General features: G+C 44.8%; 1 protein-coding gene across 3 annotated transcripts in view; it reads right to left on the bottom strand.

The window, feature by feature from the left end:
* LHFPL2 (LHFPL tetraspan subfamily member 2) overlaps window positions 1-23,271 on the bottom strand; it is a 249,449-nt gene that overhangs the window by 130,327 nt on the left and 95,851 nt on the right. The window contains exon 1 of one of the 3 annotated variants that reach the window (XM_050947157.1): window positions 8-37. The exons of the other annotated variants lie outside the window; for them this stretch is intronic. The gene's annotated coding sequence lies outside the window, so the exon portion shown is untranslated. Of the gene's footprint in view, window positions 1-7; window positions 38-23,271 lie in introns of those variants that run through there. 3 annotated transcript variants of the gene reach the window in all.

Below are 23,271 nucleotides of genomic sequence, written 5' to 3'. Positions count from 1 at the left end.
ATCTAACCAGTGGACTGTGACTTCAGGTACAACTCTGCAAGCTTCTGGACACCTCCTGGAATGTCAAGAACACCCTCAAATTCCAGGATATGTTTAGTAGGATTGGGTCCATTATGACTTCTCTCATTTGCAGAAGGAAAATGAGGTGATGAACTTACTGAACAGCAGCAGGTCAGCAGAAGGCAGCGCCACGAATCTGCGGGAGAGATATAAGTTGCTAGGTGGAAAATATTCCATGGCAGTTGGGAAGAGTGGCTCATGAAGAAGCAGACTGTGTGGGACCTCTGACCAGAGAGAGATGCTGAAGTCACTTGGTACAACAGAACGAATTTTGGAACCCCCTCGAGAGACTAGTGCTTGCAGCACTTCAGGGACAGCTCATCAGCCCAGGCAAGTGAGGCACAACCTAACCAAGAATTCCCAAAAGTTACAAAACATATTGTGTATATTCCTTTTCTATTTAATTCATAAATATATAAAGATTGAAGGACAAATTGTGATTTGATTTAAAATGTCACAACTCACTCCCTCCAGTCGCAAAAAGCAATGTTAAAGAGTCTGAAGAATGTAATGCTGTGTAAGGCTCAAACCTTGGTATGCCTAATAGTGCAAGAAGCTTGACTTGTTACTATGGTAATTTCCCACACCCAGGAGTCGCTTTAAAAGGGGTCTGCTGTGGTAACCACCGCTTGGTGAGCCCATATGAGGATTGCAGCAGTTGAGCCCAAGCTGCAGGGGGCTTGTAAGGGCAAGGGATGGATCTGTGGGGGGGGGCCCTTCCTGGCCCTCTCTCCCATGGGGGAGGGGTCCACGCATATACATGAGGAGTCATCCCCGAGCCCTCGAACTGCCTCATGCTCTGCTCCCATGCCAGCCCGAGTAGCGGTGGTGGCATCTCCAATTCCACATCTTGCTTCTTGACTATAAATCAGGTAAGCTTTTAATAGCTACTAATTATACATCATGTGGGGGTGGAAATAACTACTTTGTGATTTGTGCCTCACCTGTCAAAGTCAGCAAAGCATTGACTAAAATAAATTCAGATTATTCCGACTGTTTAAGGATGTAAAGTTCTATCGTAAAAAGAAAACAACTGTGTTTAGATAGGAATATGCCAGCTAATCTTCTGAAAAAAGGTTCAGCAAACTACTAAACCATATACTGTTTTAAGCATCTGAATTCAATAGGATTATTGACATGAGTAAAACCAAGCAATATGTTTAAGTGCTTTCCTGGATCGGGTGTTTACTCTTCATGCAGACACAATACTATGAAGCAATGTGATCAGCCTCTTGGTGAGCAAGCTTTGAAGCACTCAACCTAGATCTCTCCATCTATCTAAACAATGGCATGATGCAGTACCAGGAAGCATTAGTATATTATAGGAAGGGGTGAGGAAAGGACCCATCAGGAATGCACATGAAGTGGGGGAGGAGGAGAAGCTCTTGCAGGGTTTTAGAGCTGTGCTCTGGCTCCAGAAAAAAACCTGCAGCTCCACTGCTCTGCACCCCAGCTCCGGGTTCCGCTCCAAAGCCCTGCTTATGACTCCTAATTTGGTTTGAAAATGTGTGAAATAAACCATTTCTCCCTTTCCACGAGATTAGCTGTAAAATATGCTGCATGGTTTGCTCCACCACCACCGCCACCACGAGGAAAACATTTAATCCTTCATTTTCAGCTATTTAACTATTTATGCATTAGTAAAGAAGCAGCATTTTAGCCTAAATCTTTAAGGACAAACCGATAGCCTTCTAATTCTACATCAGGCAGAAATATGAACTTAAAACTCTATTCACAATCTTAACAAGAAAGGGCACATATGCTCAGGACCGGCGCTAGGGGTTTGAGCGCCCTAGGCGGACGGCAATTTCGCCGCCCTGCGCGCTGGTCCCGCGGCTCGGGTGGAGCTGCCGCAGTCATGCCTGCGGGAGGTCCAGTGGAGCCGCACGAGCACCGGACCCTTCGCAGGCACCACTGCGGCAGCTCCACTGGAGCCGCGGAGCACCGGACTCTCCGCAAGCACCACTGCGGCAGCTCCACCGGAGCCGCCTGCAGCCCCCTCCAGCAAAACAGTGCCCACCATTTATTCTGGCGCCCTAGGTGATTGCCTAGGCTGCCTAAATGGTAGCGCCGGCCCTGCATATGCTTGTTACCATTGATGGAAACCCACACATCTTGGTTAGTACTAGAATGTAACAACTTTCTATCACAGTCAGCCTTTTGTGCAAAATGAAGAAAGTAACACAGATATATCCTCTATTTTAACACATCCCTTTCAAGTAGCTTTTTCTTCATACATAAGCCATGGCAGCACTGCACATATGGTACTACGTCAAAAGGAAATATTATATCAAATGTGAAGAAAAATGTATTTCTTTCATGCAAGTTTGCTGACACGGAACAGAAAACTAGTCCAGTCACTAAAATTACATCACACTGTACAGAAATAACTTATTCAATGGGTTCTCCTTCTGGCATCATTTTAGTACAGTACAAAACTGAAAGGAAAAAAAACCTTGCTACTGAATAGCTCTCATTAAGGCTAGCTTCAGAAACAATAGCAAAACAGAAAAAAAATATGTTTCGATTAGGTGAGGGACTCTACTGACATATTAACAAAACACTAATTGTTTGGATGTTCAACAAAAGAAAATGTTAACAGCTCCAGGCATACAGTGGATATTTTAAAATGTCTTGTCATCTATTACGTGGACTTCTCCTCTGTTTTGCCACTCAAAGATACGCTTAATTTTATTTTCTTTTAACCAGGTAAGGTACATTACAGTGAAAAGATAAAAACAAGAATTGAAGTTACATCGAGCTAGAAAAGTCTATTTGATATATGTATGCAAAGTCAAATCAGCATACAGAAAACATCAATATTATAATTTACAAGTTGTATCAGTAACAAGAAAAAATAGATAGAACTTTTGCATTTCTCTTTAAAAGGAACACATAATGCTAATTGATGCAATCTTTCACCTGAATACACCTGCTCTGAACTTGCAGCTAATGCAATCCAGATGTGACTATAATAAACTGCTGATCAATGTCCATAATCCATATTCTTCCATCACACCTCATCAAAAAAATAGGCATAGCATATCTTTACACATTGTTAAAAGAGTTTAAACCAAACATTAAAATATTACAATCCTTGTGATTCCCACAAAACTAAAGAGACTAAATACTGAGGCATTAACAGATCTACATTGTGAATGTGAAAGATCCCGCTCAGTGTGTTACCTTTTAAAATAAACATCTGGCTAACCACTGCATTAAGTTACTATATTTTCTTTACAAAGAAGCCAAAACAAACTATCTGGGGTAAAGATAGACAAAGTTAGCAGTAAAGCTTTCTTTTATATGAATGTTAATTTTTACACTTGATTTAGGTCTACACTTATTAAGCTTAAGCGTATTAGTTTGAAAATTTAGAATATGAAGCATTAACTAAGGCTCCAATCCAGCATGAACTGAAATCAATGGGAGTGGAAAAGTGACCCTATGCTTATATACATTCATGACTCTGCAAACAGTAATTAGTTAATCTTTACAATATGCTTCTAAAGTATTATTATCCCTATTTCACAGGTGGGGAAACTAGCAGAGAGACTGAATTTCCCATGGCTGCGTAGTGAGTTGAGCAAAGATCTGAATTCAGAACTTTTTGATTAATAATGCTGCATTCATATCTTCAAAGCACACAGCATCCTAACAGTACAATGGCCATTGTTATTGACCTCTCTATCACTGCCAAAACAGTTAAAGTACAGTGATGCGGATCTCTGTCCGAGCTACAATGAACTACAATGACCAGTTCACCTTAGGACTCAACTAGGTCATTGACTGGCCACTGTAGCTGCTTGGTTACTACTGACATGGACCAGACTGGAAGAGGCATCTTAAAATGATGAATATCTCTGTACCCCATTGCCAAATCACTTGGACAATCCAGTACCTTGGTATAATCCTTATTAGTGATTTTTATCCATGTTCTGCATAACAATCTATAATCTCTCAACAGCCTTGAGTTATCCTTTTGTCTCTCTTCTTTACAAGTCAGTCAGTCCGTTAAAAAAAAAAAAGTCCTATTTTCACAAAACTGTTGCACAAAACTTCCAGATGTCCTGGCTCAAGGAAGCCCTAAGGAAGTACTTAAGGAAATTTGAGTTCTCTGCCTGCAGAAATTGCATTGGAATGGCTCTGAGATCTCAGAACAAAATAGTTAGAGAAATAACCTTTTCATGCAGTCTTAGTGATGTTAATTGCAAATCTTTGATAAGATGTTAGTAAATAACAACATGTCATTTTGCTAAATTCCTAGGTAGCTGGGTAAGACTGTCTCACACTACTATATGGCTGTTCTACAATCTTGTTTTAATGTGAATTTGCTATATGCCTATATGCTATATGAATAGCTATTGATTTGAAGTTTTACTCTTCAATCCTAAACCATTTCATGCAGAACAGAAAAAAGTCACCAGATGGTGCCAGCTCAGTAAACTAGAGATTAAAAGGTGAGGACTCCCTTATCAAATCCTGATTCCTTTAGTCCTCATACATTATATAGAATTTGTTAACTTTGTTGCCTGCTTACTCTTTATATTTTTATGACTATTTTAAAGATAGGAAATAGTCTCAATCTAATTAGAAAATATGTTCATTTTATTATGTGAACCTGAAGAAAATTCTTCACAAGAACCAATGGTAAATAAATGGATAAAAAGTAATAAAACTAAGACTTCATAGGTGAATAAAATAAAACAAAACATTTAAATTAATTACATCAAACAATGTAACCAGCTGAAGTGTTAAAGAATTCAGAGCGCACACAGTTCCAAATAGACAAGTTACTGTACCTCGTAGAGCACAACTGATACCCAGTTTCTACCTTTGTAGGAAACATCCCTCTGAGGCATTTACCTTCAGTTCTCCAAATACTTTCTCAAAGAGCCTAAACATATTATTTTAAAACTACAATTAAGTATGACTAGCCAGCTGATTCAGTACTTTTTTTTTTTTTAAAAAAAAAACACCTGTGAACTCTTTGAAACCCTCACGGAAAGAGACTACAATAAAATAGACAAGACTGTCTGATAAATATTTACTTAAAACTAATTTTAAAACTCTGCTAACCTGAATGTACACCAGTTGCTCCTTCTTATATTGAACAGTTTCTTTATAGACAGCATAAAAATCCTCTGCAGTTTAAAAATGACATCTTAAGCTTTAAAAATCTCAAACTGGGAAAGGATCTGCTACTTTAAATCTTTATTTGAAAGACAGATATTATGTATGAATTGCTTCTGATCAGGTAAAATCTAAGACTAAATCATTTCGTTTGTGGTCACTCCAGTTAAATAAGGGAGTACAGGAAAACAAACATAGGTTTACATGCTATGCCAAAAGGAGGAAACATAATTCCATCAAGATACATTCTTACTGGGGGGAATTCCGTGAGTTCCAGTTCACAAGGAAAAATGCTGTGGCAGAACTCAGCAGTCACAATCAAAAGTATGTCTTGAGGAGAGGGTAAAAAAAGAGTGAGAAACAATTAGAAGAATGATGCAACTGAGAAAAATAAGACTATGCAAACAGATTGATTTCTGTGGGTGACAGTTCAGGAAAGCAGCAGGATAGGATGAAAACACAAAAACTTGCAATGCAACTGTCAAGTGCTTGAAGAGGATTCCATTACCTAATGTCTACAGTGTCCTTAAAAGTTCTCCAAAACAAATATTCAAGCAAATGTATCTAAAACAGCATTTTCCAAAGGACCAGATGCTATTACTTTCTAGAGCATACAGATTTAAAAATAACAATCTCTGCTCTTCCCAAAAATATAAAGATATAGTATTTTTAAAGGGTTTATTTGTTTTCCAAATCATAAAAGGGGATAGGCGGGCAAGAATAAAACCAAATGGATACTCATGTTTAGTTTACATAGGTCATCTGCATCAGGAGCTCAATCCAACTATTAAATAAATCAGTGGAAAGACTCCCACTGACTTAAATAGGATTTGGAGCAGTCCTGAAAGAGCAAACCAGAATAGCCATGTAATGAATTGAGCCTCCAACCGACTAAGAAACTGAAAAAAATCCTATACTATTTTCAGTTACTGACATCTTATCAATAATAATCAATTACTACCTAAGATATCAAAAGATAAACCTTAGATACATCACAATCCGTTGTAGCTACATTATTTTTTCAGCCATCAGGCGTAAATGAGGCAGAGCCTCTGGAATTGTTTTTGGCAATAATTGAGCTTCTAGATTGGGATAGGCAAAGGTTTTGTCCTGAGGGCCACATATGGATATAAAAATTGTATGGCAGGCCATGAATGCTCATGAAATCGGGGGTTGGGGTGTGGAAGGGTGTGAGGGCTCCAGGATGGGTTTAAAGGGTTTATATTTTGGGGAAGAGCAGAGTTCTGCCACAGCATTTTGCCTTGTGAACTGGAACTCATGGAATTCCCCCCAGTAAGAATGTATTTTGATGGAATTATGTTTCCTCCTTTTGGTATAGCAGGTAAACCTATGTTTGTTTTCCTGTGCTCCCTTATTTATTTATTTATATATTTTATTTATTTATTTAGGTTAGTCACTTCAGTGAGTGGCCATATACCATTCTGAAAAAAGTTCAATCTGAATCCAAGATCATTAATCTCAGACACACAGCTCCTGACTCCTTCTCACATTGTAGGTGAAATCCTTGCCGCACCTTACATTAACTGCAAAACTCTCATTGACTTCAGTGGAGCCAAGATTTCAACCCATACAAACAATCCTCCCCCAGCTCCCTTCTCTTGAACATGTAGAACAGAACAAAGCATAAAAAATTCATCCAATCCTCCCACAGCCCATCTAAAATGCAACAAAGGTAAGGCAGGGATCTTCACAGTGTCCCGTAGGAGTCTTTAGAGCCAAGGTCAGTTTTCAAATAATTCACCGATGGCTGGAACTGCTACAGGTGCTGTGGTCAAAGTCTTGGTGGTGAGGAGGTAGCTTTTGGGGCAAAGAGTCTAAACAGAACATTAGCCAAAAATATTAATAAGCTTTAAAGGACTTTACAGCATATTAAAATCATAGCAATTTCTTATAAAGTTGCAGAAGCTGCATATACAACACTGCCCGGAATGTGATCAGTAAGGGAGAAATGTTCTGTTCAGCTCTCACTGACAGCAAATACAAGAAGCAAATTAAAATATATATTAATTTCAAATTCTAAAGAGAAGATAATTTATTATCTAGTTCAAGTAAGAGATACAAGAAGTGCCACATTTATTACAATTTCCTAAAAAATGTAATGCAAAATTAAGAAGAAAAAGGAAATAGAGGTACTGAGAAAAACTAAAGGCCTTTTATGTATATCAGTAAATTATGGTTACATTTAACCAAAAAGAAGAACCTTACTCATTTTTCTCTCTCTCTCTAGTTTTCCTGCCTGCAGAAAACCTCCCACAGTTTTCACAGAACTCTGGAAATCATGAGCAACCCCATTTCTCATCCAGTCTGCCCTTCCGACAGGGGCTTACAAATCCATTAAGTGGTATTTCTTTTATGCCACCCAGAAGAAGGTAAAATTAATTTGCCACTGTTTGGTAGGAGTTAAAATTATACTCAGTTTTGCAGATGGTGAAATAGCCAACCCCAGGGACAGTGGGAATTCAACAGCCTCTAAGAAATATTCTAACTGTGGTTTTGCACATCACAAAGAATCTTTTCTTTGCCTTTTCAATTTTTGTCATTCTAGGCTGACTCTGGAGCCAGTTTGTTAAACACTGCTATAGATTATCATCTTCATTTTCGGAAAATTACACAGTCTGTTCTGGTAATTCAATAAATAAAACCTTTGTGTTTTATTGGCTCTTTGTCATCAGCTTTGCAAAGCAGATAGTCAAAAGTAAACAATAGATTAAGTAGTAAAGTAGATAAAAATAAATAGTCCTGTTTGAAAGCTGTGACAGCATGCTTCAGTTCTTTGCCAAAGTCCCATCATGTCAAATAGTAGAATTGGAAATACATTTGTTTAAATTAATCTAATTAAGTTCCGTAGGGCAAATAATTTGTTACAACATAATGAATTCCTGGTGAAAAAATCTATTTTCCCTAAATTTCTACTTCTCTTTTTTCACTGCCCAAAACAGTTGTTCCAGTTACTATAGTCAGCATATAAACACATACAGAGACAGACAAATACAGGAGAATTACACATGTAAATTCTCCAGACACAGAGGGAAAATATACCACCAAAGACTTTTCTCTGCTTTTACCAAATTAATATTATGCTTTAAAAAATACTGTTGATTCTCCTTATTCCTCCTATGTAAAAATTCCTTGAAAGCTGAACTAGCATGGTGTAGGCCAACTATAGAGATTCAAAATTTCAGTGTGACAAACTAATGGTGTTTCCATAGAATAAAGACACCCCAACCTTGGCTCATCACAGTTTGAACTCTGGGGGAAAGGAATAAAAATCCCTCAATAGAAGGATCTGTATCACTATGCTGCTTGGAATTTGAGAGGGCAACATTTCTCAGCATAAGCAAGGGATCCCCAAGGGGCTTAGCTTGGGTTAGCCCTAAAAGAGACACTGAGCTTGTACGTTACAGCAGCGTCTATTACTTTTTGAAACTGAATATTGTAACTCACTTGTGTGTGTGTTTAACTGCTTTAATCTGGTACATAACACTCGTTTCTTTTTCGTGGTTAATAAACGTTTAGGCTTGGCTACAAGCATTGTCTTTGGTGAGAGATCTAAAGTACAATTTACCTGGGGTCAGTTACTTGTTCTTTGAGACTGGGAGAAACCTGAATATTGTTGTGATTTCTGATGTAAGAAAACAAAGGAGTTTGTTTGGGTGGCAAGATAGACTGCAGTGCACAAGGGGACTGTCTGTGACTCCATGGTTAGGCTACTACAGTGCTTGAGGAGTTCACGCTTGATACTTGGTTGGAAAAATCTAAGTACAGACCTCACAACTAGTTTGGGGTTTGTGCTCTGCTTTTTGACAGTCTGCCCTGAGGTTGGCACTCACAGTCATGAGCTATTCCAGACAGCATGACAGGCACAATCAATCAATGAACTCTAGGAACTAGAGCAACCAATGTTGAAACATTTTTTTCCAAGGGGAAAATCCACCACCTAAAAAAATAAATTAAGAAAGGGAAGTTCTGCGGTACACTATGCCATGTAGGAAATCATGAGGAGATCACCCTTGGTCTCCTGGCATTTTTCATTGAAACCCAAAAAAGGATGTTTGTCTGACCCCAAACTTTTAAAGCTTAATGGAAATGCTGTTTTTAATTCTTTGAAATCTTCTCCTTGTTGTAATGCCTGCAGGGAGTGCAAAGTACAGCTGTTGGCTTATCCTCAACTGGCAAACACTAAGATAACTTGAGTCTGACAGTTTCTTGATGTCTCTTACAAAGCTGAAAAGGTACTCTTTCTACAGATGGCAACATTATAACCAGGGTCTAGTACTCTAGTTCATCAATACATTTTCAGGCTCAGAAAAAAAAAAAAAGGTTACTTCCTTTGCATACAAAGCAGTTAACTGTTCACTCTTCTCTTTCGAAAACACTGTGTCAAATCCTGGCCACGTTGAAATCAATTGGAGTTTTGTCATTGTCTTCAGAGGGGGCCAGGATTTCACCCTCAACTTTCAACTGAAAATTTGCTAAAAGCTTTTGTCAAAGTGAATTTAAATGGGAAGAACTCAAGAGTGGGCTGGTGAGGTACCAAAGAGTCAGTGACAGCGCAGTGAATATTCCTGGTGCCATTGCAGCTCAAACACATGCAATGGTAGCACAAACAAGCTTAAGATCTACAGTAGAATGCTATCATAACTGATGACCCTCAACACCTTTAGTAGCTGGTCCAAGAAAGAACATTCACTTCATCCCCAAAACCAGCTTTATCTCCTGAAAAAAGGGCCATTTCCAGACTCTGTTGGAAAAAATGAGAGATTAGAAAGATGGCAAAGCACAAACATCTATTTGGATGGCAAGAGTAAAAAAAATAAACATTTGTTTTTTCAAGTGCTTTTCTCATCCTCCAGCCACTTTTTTTTTTTTTAAGTTCTTAATATTGACTCTATTTTTCATGCTATTCTCTTGGATTGAGAACACATTTGCCAATAACTTTTTTCCTATTAGGCAAATATTGACATATTTCATGTTTGAAATGGAGCTTAAAATTAACATTTTTTGTTTTCTTCCTTGCTTGAGGCTCCCAATCAATGATGTCAGAGTGGATCAGTATGCTATTTAATTTGTGCTCCTTCTGCTGACAGTGCATCAGAAAAGCACGAAACAGCCAGACATTCTGAATAAACTGACTTTTAATTAAATTGAAGTTTCTGGTGAAAGTAGTGAATTAGAAGAAAAGATTCTTACAATTATGATAACATTCTCCAACAGATTCTGACAGTTTCCCTTTAATATGCACCTTTTTCTTTTTGAAAAGAGGAAGACCTCTGTCAACCTGTCCCAGACTGAGGTATCATTAGAGGAGATTGTGGAACAAATTGATAAATTAAACAGCAATAAGTCACCAGGACCAGATGGTATTCACCCAAGGGTTCTGAAGGAACTCAAATGTGAAATTGCAGAACTACTAACTGTAGTCTGTAACCTATCATTTACATCAGCTTCTGTACCAAATGACTGGAGGATAGCTAATGTGACACCAATTTTTTAAAAGGGCTCCACAGGTGATCCCAGCAGTTACAGGCCGGTAAGCCTGACTTCAGTACCAGGCAAACTGGTTGAAACTACAGCATAGTAAAGAACAATATTGTCAGACATATAGATGAACATAATTTGTTGATGAAGAGTCAACATTGTTTTAGTAAAGTGAAATCATGCCTCACCAATCTACTAGAATTCTTTGAGGGGGGTCAACAAGCATGTGGAACAAGGTTATCCAGTGGATATAGTGTGTTTCAATTTTCAGAAAGCCTTTGACAAGGTCCCTCATCAAAGGCTCTTACGCAAAGTAAGCTGCCACAGGATAAGAGGGAAGGTGCTCTCATGGATTGGTAACTGGTTAAAAGACAGGAAACAAAGGGTAGGTATAAATGGTCAGTTTTCGGAATGGAGAGAGGTAAATAGCAGTCCCCCAAGGGTCTGTGCTGGGACCAGTCCTATTCAACATATTCATAAATGATCTGGAAAAATAGGTAAACAGTGAGGTGGCAAAATTTGCAGATGATACAAAATTACTAAAGACAGTTAAGTCCCAGGCAGATTGAGAAGAGCTACAAAAGGATCTCTCAAAACTGGATGACTGGGCAACATAATGGCAGATGAAATTTAATGTTGATAAATGCAAAGTAATGCACATTGGAAAGCATAATCTCAACTATACATATAAAATGATGGGGTCTAAATTAGCTGTTACCACTCAAGAAAGAGATCTTGGAGAGATTGTGGACAGTTCTCTGAAAACATCCCCTCAATGTGCAGCGGCAGTCAAAAAAAGCTAACAGAATGCTGGGAATAATTAAGAAAGGGATAGATAATAGGACGGAAAATATCATGTTGCCTCTATATAAATCCATGGTACGCTCACATCTTGAATACTATGTGCAAATGTGGTTGCACCATATCAAAAAAGACATATTAGAATTGGAAAAGGCTCAGAAAAGGGCAACAAAAACGATTAGGGGTATGGAATGGCTTCCGTATGGGGAGAGATTAATAAGACTGGGACTTTTCAGCTTGGAAAAGAGACGGCTATGGGGAGGTATGACAGAGGTCTATAAAATCATGACTGGTGTAGAGAAAGTAGATAAGGAAAAGACGGTTACTCACCTTTGTAACTGTTGTTCTTCGAGATGTGTTGCTCACATCCATTCCAGTTAGGTGTGCGCTCCGCGCGTGCACGTTCGTCGGAAACTTTTTACCCTAGCAACTCCAGTGGGCCGGCAGGTCGCCCCCTGGAGTGGCGCCGCCATGGCGCCCAATATATATCCCTGCCGGCCCACCCGCTCCTCGGTTCCTTCTTGCCGGCTACTCCGACAGTGGGGAAGGAGGGCGGGTGTGGAATGGATGTGAGCAACACATCTCGAAGAACAACAGTTACAAAGGTGAGTAACCGTCTTTTCTTCTTCGAGTGATTGCTCACATCCATTCCAGTTAGGTGAATCCCAAGCCATACCTAGGCGGTGGGGTCGGAGCGAGAAGTCGCGGCATGGAGCACTGCAGATCCGAAGGCCGCGTCCTCTCTAGACTGCTGGACCAGGGCGTAGTGGGAAGCAAAGGTGTGGACCGATGACCAGGTCGCTGCCCGACAGATTTCCTGGATGGGCACACGGGCGAGGAAAGCCAGCGACGACGCCTGCGCCCTGGTAGAATGCGCAGTCACACGGCCCGTAGGGACATGGGCCAAGTCATAGCAGGTCCTGATGCAGGACGTTACCCAAGAGGATAACCTCTGGGAGGAGATAGGAAGCCCTTTCATGCGGTCCGCTACTGCCACGAAAAGCTGGGGGGATTTGCGGAAGGGCTTGGTCCTCTCCACGTAGAACGCGAGAGCCCTACGGACATCAAGCGAGTGGAGCTGCTGCTCCCTGCCTGAGGAGTGAGGTTTCGGGAAAAAAACCGGAAGGAATATCTCTTGGTTGACGTGGAAGGCTGAGACCACCTTGGGGAGAAAAGCAGGGTGTGGTCTCAGCTGCACCTTGTCCTTGTGGAAGACCGTATATGGGGGGTCTACCACAAGAGCCCGGAGTTCCGACACCCGTCTAGCCGAGGTGATAGCTACTAGAAAGGCCGTCTTCCAAGAGAGGTAAAGCAGGGAGCAAGTGGCTAACGGCTCAAAGGGGGGCCCCATGAGCCGGGACAACACCAGGTTAAGATCCCAGGTTGGAGCAGGGGGACGGACGTTAGGGTATAAACGTTCCAACCCCTTAAGGAATCTAGACACCATCGGGTGAGAAAAAACAGAGCGACCATCCGCCCCCGGATGAAAGGTGGAGATAGCTGCTAGGTGGACTCGCAACTACGATATGGCCAGACCTTGCCCTTTAAGGGACCAAATGTAGTCCAAGATATCGGCTACCGAAACTTCCATAGGGCGGAGATTTCTCTCCACGCACCAACAGGAGAAGCGCTTCCATTTGGCCAAATATGTCGCTCTTGTGGACGGCTTCCTGCTGCCCAAGAGCACCTCCCTCACCGGCGAGGAACAGCGCAGCTCAGAGCCAGTCAGCCACGCAGGAGCCACGCTGCTAGGTGCAGCGACTGCAGGTCCGGGTGACAGAGGGTCCCGTGCTCCTGGGTAATCAGGTCCGGATGAAGGGGCAGGGGAACTGGGTCGGCTATAGTCAGGTCCAGCAGCATGGGGTACCAGTGTTGTCTGGGCCATGCCGGGGCTACCATGATCACGTGAGCCCTGTCCCTGCGTACCTTCAGAAGGACCCTGTGGACCAAAGGGAATGGGGGAAACGCATAGTACAGGTGGGTCGACCACTGGATGAGGAAGGCATCCGCTATCGACCCGGGCTCCCTGCCCTGAAAGGAGCAGAACGCTTGGCACTTCCTGTTCCCCTTGGACGCGAAGAGGTCTACCCGGGGATAACCCCACCTCCGGAAGATGGAGAGGGCGACGTCTGGGCGAAGGGACCACTCGTGTGACAGGAAGGATCTGCTCAATCGATCCGCCAGCGTGTTCCGTACTCCGGGGAGGAAGGAAGCCATGAGGTGAATGGAGTGGGCTACACAAAAGTCCCAGAGTCGTATCGCCTCGTGGCACAGGGAGGAGGATCTGGTGCCGCCCTGCTTGTTGATATAATACATGGTCGTCGTGTTGTCGGTGAACACCGCGACACAGCGACCCTGAAGCTGATGACAGAACGTTTGACAAGCAAGACGAACCGCTCTCAACTCCCGCATGTTGATGTGTAGCCCCACCTCCTCCTGGGACCACAGGCCCTGCGTCCTCAGGGTCCCTACGTGGGCCCCCCAGCCGAGATCTGAGGCATCCGTTGTTAGGGACACCGAGGGCTGAGATGGGTGGAAGGGGAGACCCGCACACAACACTGACTGGTCTAGCCACCAGCCGAGAGAATCTAGGACCCTCTGGGGGATTGTGATTAACATATCTAGCGGCTGTCTTGTCGGCCTGTAATGACTGATGAGCCACAACTGGAGGGGCCTCATGCGGAGCCGAGCGTAATTGGTCACAAAAGTACAAGCCGCCATGTGGCCTAACAGGGTTAGACATGTCCTCACTGACGTTAAGGGGGCTGACCGCAGCCGTTGCACAATCGCCGACAAGGCCTGGAACCGCTGCAATGGCAGCAAGGCCCTGCCCACAGTGGCGTCCAGGACGGCCCCGATGAATTCCACCCTTTGAGTGGGAACCAGGGTGGACTTGTCTGTGTTCACCAAGATGCCCAGAGTGGCGAACATGTCGGTGATCACGCGGACATGGCTGCAGACTTGTTGTTCCGACGTGCCCCGAATCAACCAATCGTCCAGATACGGAAACACGTGGATACGACTGCGCCGGAGCTGCGCCACAACAACTGCCATGCACTTCGTAAACACCCTCGGGGCCGTGGACAAGCCAAATGGGAGGACTGCAAATTGGTAATGAAGAGACCCCACAACGAAGCGAAGGAAACGTCTGTGACGTGGCCAGATAGCAATGTGAAAATACGCGTCCTGCATGTCGAGGGCGGCGTACCAGTCTCCCGGATCCAAGGATGGGATAATGGTCCCCAAGGAAACCATGCGGAACTTCAACTTCACCAGGTACTTGTTGAGCTCTCGCAGGTCGAGGATAGGCCTGAGGCCCCCCTTGGCCTTGGGGATCAGAAAGTAGCGGGAATAAAACCCCTTGCCTTTCTCGTTCTCCGGCACCGCCTCTATAGCTCCTTTGCCGAGGAGCGTCTGCACCTCCTGCCGAAGGAATTGCTCGTGAGAGGGGTCCCTGAAGAGGGACGAGGAAGGGGGGCGGGGAGGAGGAAATGAAACAAACTGCAGGCGGTAACCCGACTGCACCGTGCGTAAGACCCAGCGGTCTGATGTTATTAGGGACCACGCCGGGAGGAAAAACGAAAGGCGGTTGGAAAACGGGGGGCAAGGATCCATTGGGGAAACTGTTACTGCGCCCTCGGGCGCACCTTCAAAATGAAGGCTTAGGTCCAGGCGGGGGCTTAGAGGAGCCTTGGTTCTGCCCCCCTTGGTTCCCCGAGTGCCTGCGCCTTCCGTTCCTGCCGCGGCGCCTGTTAAGGTCCTGCCGCTGGCGGAACTGGGGATACGGCCTGCGCTGTTGTTGTTGCTGCGGCCGGAAGGGTCTGCGTTGCGTCACGGGTGTGTGCATCCCAAGTGACCGCATAATGACTCGGTTGTCTTTCAGACTCTTGAGTCTGGGGTCTGTCTTATCCGAGAATAAGCCTTGGCCTTCGAAAGGAAGGTCCTGTATAGTGTGCTGGAGCTCCGGCGGAAGGCCAGAAACCTGCAGCCAGGAGAGGCGACGCATCGTTACACCCGACGCGAGGGTACGGGCAGCCGAGTCCGCAGCGTCCAAAGAGGCTTGCAAGGACGTGCGTGCGACCTTCTTGCCTTCCTCCAAAATGGCCGTAAACTCCTGACGAGCATCTTGTGGCAGCAGCTCCTTGAATTTATCCGCTGCCACTCAGGAGTTGAAGGCGTACCTGCTCAGCAGGGCCTGCTGGTTGGAGACCCTGAGCTGCAGCGCCCCAGCCGAGTACACTTTACGGCCGAGGAGATCCATCCGCCTGGCCTCCCTGGATTTGGGGGCTGGGGCTTCCTGGCCGTGACGCTCTTTATCGTTGACAGATTGGACCACCAGGGAACACGGGGTCGGGTGCACGTGGAGGTACTCGTAGCCCTTAGAAGGAGCCATGTACTTCCTCTCTACGCCCTTCGCGGTGGGAGGAATGGAGGCCGGAGACTGCCAAATGGTGTTGGCGTTGGCCTGGATGGTTCGTACGAACGGCAGGGCGACTCTGGTGGGAGCGTCTGCCGAGAGGATGGTCACAATTGGATCCTCTATCTCCGAGACCTCCTCGGCTTGCAGACTCAGATTTTGAGCTACTCGCCTGAGGAGGTCCTGGTGCGCCCTGAGGTCCAGCGGGGGGGGGCTGTTGGAGGAGGTCCCAGCCACCGCTTCATCCGCTGGAGTCCGACCGCGATCGTCGTGATGTCGACCGGTGCCGCGAGTGCGACCGGTACCGCTGAGGGGAGCGGTGCCGGGACTGCGAGCGGCGGCGGGATCTGGAGCGACCGTGACGTCGGGACCTGGATCGAGAACGTGAGTCCCGGGACGGTGCCGACATCATAGGTTTGCCTCTGGACACGACCCGCACCGGCGGTACCGGGGGTGGCCGCTGAGTGGGCTCAGTCATGGCTATGAGGTCCCGTGCCGAGGCGAAGGTCTCTGGTGTGGATGGCACCACTATCTCAACCCCAGATGTCATGGGGGAGCTTGGCGGCACCGGACTCGACGGACCCGCCGGGCCCGGAGTCGACGGTGCCGGCGGCGCCGCGGCCGATGTTGAGGCCGGGCGCTCCAGTCGGGTCTGCCTAGCCGGAGTAATAGACTTCGACGGCCTAGGCTCTGTCCCCGGTGCCGGAGAAGGTCGGTGCCGGGGAGTCTTCTCGGTGCCGGTGCGATCCGGTGCCGGCGCCGAGATCACGGCCTGCGAAGCCGCCGGGTCAAGTGCCGCCTCCATAAGGAGAGTCCGGAGCCTTTGATCCCTCTCCTTCTTAGTCCTTGGCTTGAAAGCCTTGCAGATGCGGCACTTGTCGGATCTGTGCGATTCCCCCAGGCACTTCAGGCACGCGTCGTGGGGATCGCTGGTGGGCATGGGCTTCTTGCAGGCCGCACACTGCTTGAAGCCCGGCGAACCAGGCATGAGCCTGGTGCCGGGTGCCGTGAAGGGCTAAGCCCCCGGCGAAGAACTATTTACAAACTACTTAACTTAACTACTACTATCTACACTTAACAATCTAATTAACAACTACAATAGTGCTAGAGATAAACGATAGAGAACAAGGAGAGCTAGGGACGTGGAGGACAGCTATGCCGCGCTCCACAGTTCCAACGACCGACACGGCGGTAAGAAGGAACTGAGGAGCGGGTGGGCCGGCAGGGATATATATTGGGCGCCATGGCGGCGCCACTCCAGGGGGCGACCTGCCGGCCCACTGGAGTTGCTAGGGTAAAAAGTTTCCGACGAACGTGCACGCGCGGCGCGCACACCTAACTGGAATGGATGTGAGCAATCACTCGAAGAAGAAGTGTTGTTTACTACTACTTATAACACAAGAACTAGGGATCACCAAATAAAATTAATAGGCAGCAGGTCTAAAACACATAAAAGGAAGTATTTCTTCACACAACGCAGTCAGTCTGTGGAACTCCTTTCCAGTGCCAAGACCATAACAGGGTTAAAAAAAAGGACTAAATTCTCGGAGGATAGGTCCATCAATGGCTACTAGCCAGGATGAACAGGAATGGAGTCCATAGCCTCTATTTGCCAGAAGCTGGGAATGAGCAACAGGGGATGGACCACTTGATGATTACCTGTTCTGTTCATTGCCTGCACGGCACCTGGCACTGGCCATTGTCAGAAGACAGATACTGGGCTAGATGAACCTTTGGTCTGACCCAGTAGGACCATTCTTAGGAAGTTTAGGATACATTAAAGTAGATTGTGACCTCATTGTGCTGACATCTCTGGCAACATTGAGAAATCATTGACAGGTTCTCAACTGAACATTACCAACACCATTAGCTTTATAAATTTACTGTATGCACTGCAGCAAGTTGTCCACAATAATCAATATTTTCTCTGTAGATTAAAAAGAGCAAAAAACTCAATGTATTAATCCTTAAACCACAATATTTGACAATGTTTGTAAACTCATGCTTAATGAAAAATACTTACTTCTAAGTCATTCTAGACAAAGGGTAAAAATTACAAAACATGTTGGTATAGAAATTTTGTTTTGGACATTATTAGGTTTGCTTTATTTTGAAAAACATATAAACAACTGATATCCATGAAGGCATCTACTTTGAAAGAAAAACATGAAAAACTAAGGTCACACAAGGGCAAACTAAGGTCACACAGAAGCAGACAGAAGGAGAAAACAATTGGTCATTTAGGCTACATCTACACTACAGCTGGGATCTACGCTCTGAAATCGATCCACTGACGGTCAATTTGACGGGTCTAGTGAAGATCCGCCAAATTGACAGCAGATCACTCTCTAGTCAACCCCTGTATTCAACCCCCGAGAAGAAGAATAAGGTAAGTCAACTAGACAGTTTCTCCCATTGACCCCACCCCTGCAGTGTAGACCCCACGGTAACTCGACCTAAGGTACACCTCTACCCCAATATAATGTGACCCGATATAACATGGGTTCGCATACAATGTGGTAAAGCTCTGACACGCTGCTCTGAGCAGCATGTTAAGGGTGCGGTGCCAGGCCGGGGCCGAGGGGTTCGATAAGGGGAAGAGGGTCTCAGGGGCACCCTCCCCCAGGGTCCGGGGGGCAGGAGCTGTGGGAGGGCACTTTCGGGGGCCCCACAGTCCCAGAGTGACCCAGGGGATTAGCAGGGGACTGGGAGCAGCTCACTCTGCTTCCTCGGCCCCAGCCGTGTTGCTTGGGGGAAGGGATTCCCCCATACTCACCAGCAGTGGGAAGCGGAGCAACGTAGCCCCAGCCCACTCCACTCTGCCAACTCCCAGCCTGGGCACTCCACCTCCCGCCGCCGATGAGTAAAGGAGGTTGGGGAAAGGATGCCTCCCCCCCCCCGTACTCACCTGCGGCAGGAAGCAGAGCGCTGCGGCTGGGAGGTGGCAGAGTGGAGCAGGCTGGGGCCACATCGCTCCGCTTCCCACTACCGGTGAGTGAGGAGGGCGTCCTTTCCCCAACCTCCCCGCACTCACCAGCGGCAGGAAGCAGAGCAGCCCAGCCCGACACCTCCACTCCATCAGCTCCCAGCCGTTGCGCTCCACTTCCCACCGCAGGTGAGTGCAGGACCTTTCCCCAGCCGCCCCCCAGCGACACAGCTGGGGCCAGGGCAAGGAAACAGAGCGGGCTGGGGTCATGTAGCTCTGCTTCCCACCGCTAGCAAGTGCAGAGGGGGCATCCTTTCCCCAACGTCCCCACAGTCACCGGCAGCGGGAAGCAGAGTGACGCGGCGAGGAGCTGGTGGAGTGGAGCAGACTGGGGCTGGGCTGCTCCACTTCCCGCTGCTGCTGGTGAGTGCCTGTCAGGGAGCTGGGGGCTGGGGGTGGATAGGAATCAGAGCAGTCAGGGGACGGGGGGCTGGGTAGGAAATAAGGTCCTGGGGGTGATTAGGGATGGGGGTCTCTGGAGGGTGGTCAGGGAACAAGGAACGGGGGGGGGGAGTACGTTTAACATAACGCGGTCTCACCTATAACGCAGTGAGATTTTTTTGTCTCCTGAGGACCAGGTTATATCGGGGTAGAGGTGTATATCAACTGCAGCTACGTTATTCACGTAGCTGGAGTTGCGTAGCGTAGGTCGACTTACTGCAGTAGTGTAAACATAACCTTAGTAAAGTACTGACAGAACAATCTTAGAGAATGTCTATGAAAAGATTTTGTAAGTATATATAAACTACAGTCAAACCACCACTCAGGACTGACCTCAGTCACGGTAATTTTAGCCTGAAATCACAATACTGCTGATGCTTTTAGAACATTTAATTAAAATAACTGCTTCAAAAAATTCCTTTTGGTCTTTGGGTATCTTTCCCCCAGTAGTGTTTTCGCTATGTTTTTATCTTTGTAAATTTGAATTGCCATCATCAAAGTCTGAAAAGTTTATGAGACACCTACTTGCCAGAAGGCTAAACCAAATAGCTAGAAATAGATTTAAAAAAAAAAAAAAAGAACATGTAGGGTAGAGAGTCAGGGTAAGGAAGGACCATCAGTAAGGTCTCAGGTCAACATCATTGTGAGAAGTCAGGCACCCATGTCATCCTAGCTGCTAAGAAAGGGAAAGTACTCAGAATTCTAACAGGGTGCTCTCTCTGGACCGTGATTTGTAACTCTATATTTCATCTCAGCTTCTCGCGAGCAGGGTTCAAATTTTTCAGTGCTCTAACTACTAGAAGGGAGAAGAGTTTTCTGTCTCTGATCTCTCCTGAAAAGTCCAAAAGTTCCAGAAAGGTATTGAGGTGGCGTGTGATGGAGGGGGAAAGAGGTCCATCCCTATCACTTTTTTCATCCCCCCACTCTCCATTTTTGGGGTGCTCTTCCATTGTTGGGGTGCTCTTCCATTGTTAATTACCTGCAATAACAAGAAATGCAGACCCTGCTGCTGCTCACAGATCCCTCATGAAGTGACATAAAACTGACATGAATTTTGACTATTTCAGTACTTCCCACAAGGTTCTGAATAGTGGCAGTGAAACAGACTAGAAACGTATCAATTTTACTCAGCTACAGCTTGTCAAAGCTGAGCAGCTGCAGAGGAACTAGGTTTTTCTCTGCAGACTCATGAAGACACTGCTTCACCAGTTTTTATTTGGATCATATGATTGTTAAGATATTTGGAAGGGTAAGAACTAGACAATTTTTTAATGGAAACTTAAATTATATAGCAATTACTAGCACAGGTCTCCTCATTCAGCAGATCAAATAGCTTATTCAAAACTTGCTCATCAATCAGTAATAAGCACTGTAATTGTTGTTGTAACATAAGAACGGCCATATTGGGTCAGACTAATGGTCCATCTAGTCCAGTATTCTGTCTTCCAACAGTGGCCAATGTCAGGTTCTTCAGAAAGGATGAACAGAACAGATAATCACCAAAGTGATCCATCAAACCATCAAAACTAACAGAATTGGCTGCTATCCTATGACCCAACTATTTTTTCTAAAGTTTTAAATGATGGAATCACCAGTATCTGATACTTACCTTTGAATTAAAGTCAACAATCAAAAACTTCATGCATAAAGGCAGTTCTAGCCCTGACAGCACTTGAATACTTTTTTGTATTGGTGCTATCTCACTTTGAGCTGCTCTCTCAAGATCTACAAATAGGATTGATTGGATCTGATTAGTATGTGGATCTGAAATATCCAAAATGCAGTGGCTGCAGAAAATTGTGGAAAAGTAATAAAATATGAAAAATAAAATCTGCAATTTTCCATGGCTTGTCCACAACTCTGCCACAATTATTTGACAATCATCCCGCAATTATGAGCACAAGAGCCACTGAATTCCATTTCCCCCTTCCTCCCTGCACCCTCCAATTTATGGACACTGCTAAAACACTTGCACAAAACTAGCTTTCTAAAGTATTTTCTCTGAGTTTCTACATTGGACCAGAGCAAATTTTCAGTCCTTATCTACAGAATTACCGTCCAGTAGCTGTACTTTAGTTTAAGACCTCTTACAGGCAAAGCTGGCTATCTCTAATCATTGCGTTTAAAAATGGGCTGCTGACCTGGAACTACTCTATTCTCCAATATCTTTTTTTGTGTGTTGATAAACTATCAAAAGGAAGAGAGATGAAGAAATCTATCAGGTTAAACCTTCCACCATCTTAGGTGGTCCCTAAGCCTTTTGATTTCCGGAAAGAGTCAAATATCAAATTAAAATAGGCCTCTTGCTTGTTCTTTCATTCGCTCTCCTTTAAAAAGGGCTATGAGAGAAAGGCAAACAAACGAAAATGCATCTCTCTACTGTAAACCAGCCTAACAAAGCATCCAGTCACTTCCCACTGAGCTCCAAGTTCTGTTTGTGTCCACATGTAAGTGATTAAGGATGCTGTTGTTTGAAACTTAAATCCACATCTGCTGTTCTGCAGTCTTTGGAAATCAGATGAATTTTTCTGACAATTGTTTGCAAAGATTATAATCACAAACATCTGTAACAGTATCCTTATATGCAGGAAAAACACCATGAGTCAAAGCCTTTTTTGCTGAAAGTTAATATTTTTGTTTTCTCATTTAAAAATACTAAAAACTAATAATTTTTTTTAAATCTGCATGTCTCTTCTCAGATGGAGATCATCAGTAATTGCTTGAGAAAGACAAAAGTTAAATTCTAAACATATTTTTCTTTCTGTAAGTTATTGCCTAATGGTCTAGGCAGTGTAATCAGTCAGCTGAAGTTCAAGCTTTTATATTTTGTTAGGTCAGACTGTAACATCCGTGCAGAAGTGACAGAACCCTATGAAAATCCAAACAAGGAAAAAGTGGTTTCTTTATTAAACTATGATAGTGACTATTTCCATTCTATTAATTGTCAAATCCAAAAGGTATTGAATGGACTGCACATGGAAATTACAGAGATATACTTTAATAACTGGTTTCCAAAATCTGTATCTGAAAATGGTTTTAAAAATACAAACAAAGCAAGTTATTATTATTCAAAACATTTCATATTAAAAATCAGTATTTGTTGTGCCCACCTCATCACAGACTCTCAGGGCTGGCGCTTCCATTTAGGCGACCAGGATTTGGGAGGGCAGCAGACTGCTCTGGTGGACCTCCCGCAGGCGTGCCTGCGGATGGCCTGCGGGTCCTGCGGCTCCGGTGGACTGTCCGCAGGCACGCCTGCTGCAGGTCCACCGGAGCCGCGGGACCAGTGGACCGTCCACTGGCACGCCTGCGGCAGGTCCACCGGAGCCGAGGGACCTGCGAGCCGGCCCTGCGCCTAGGGTGCCAAAAACCCTGGCGCCGCCCCTGCAGATTCTGCATTCAAACCCTAAAAAACTAAGGAACAGATTCTGCCAATCTTACTCATGTTGAGTAGCACTTCACTCTGTTGAAAGCCCTACTGAGGTGCTCAGATACCATAATGATTAATTTCTACTCAGCTGCCCACAGAGTACCTTCTAAGTAAGGTGCTATTCAGCATGGATAAGGGAAGGAGATTCTGTCCCTAAATGTGTTCCAGTGAACAAAAGTTGCGCAGTAATGATGAGAGTGGAGCTGCCCTACAGCAATTTCCTTTCAAAGAGGGAAAGAAGGAGCTCATGCATATACATTCATTAACTTTGAGCTAGGAAAATTCAATTCCTGAGCTCAAGAGTTACTACATTTGTTTCCCATAAACCAAACTAATTACAATGAAACCCCTTTTGAATAAATTCAGAAGATCTGAACACAACAATTAACAGACCACCACAATAAAAAAGAAAGAGCCAAACAAACAGACATGGACTCATCCAATGGTTCATGCATTATTCTTCACACTAGAGCCTCACTTTCCCAGGCCAGTCTGTACTTTTAC

This window comes from Gopherus flavomarginatus, chromosome 3 (genome assembly GCF_025201925.1).
Source record: "Gopherus flavomarginatus isolate rGopFla2 chromosome 3, rGopFla2.mat.asm, whole genome shotgun sequence".
Lineage (NCBI taxonomy): Eukaryota > Metazoa > Chordata > Testudines > Testudinidae > Gopherus > Gopherus flavomarginatus.
This window is presented reverse-complemented; position numbering and strand designations above follow the sequence as displayed.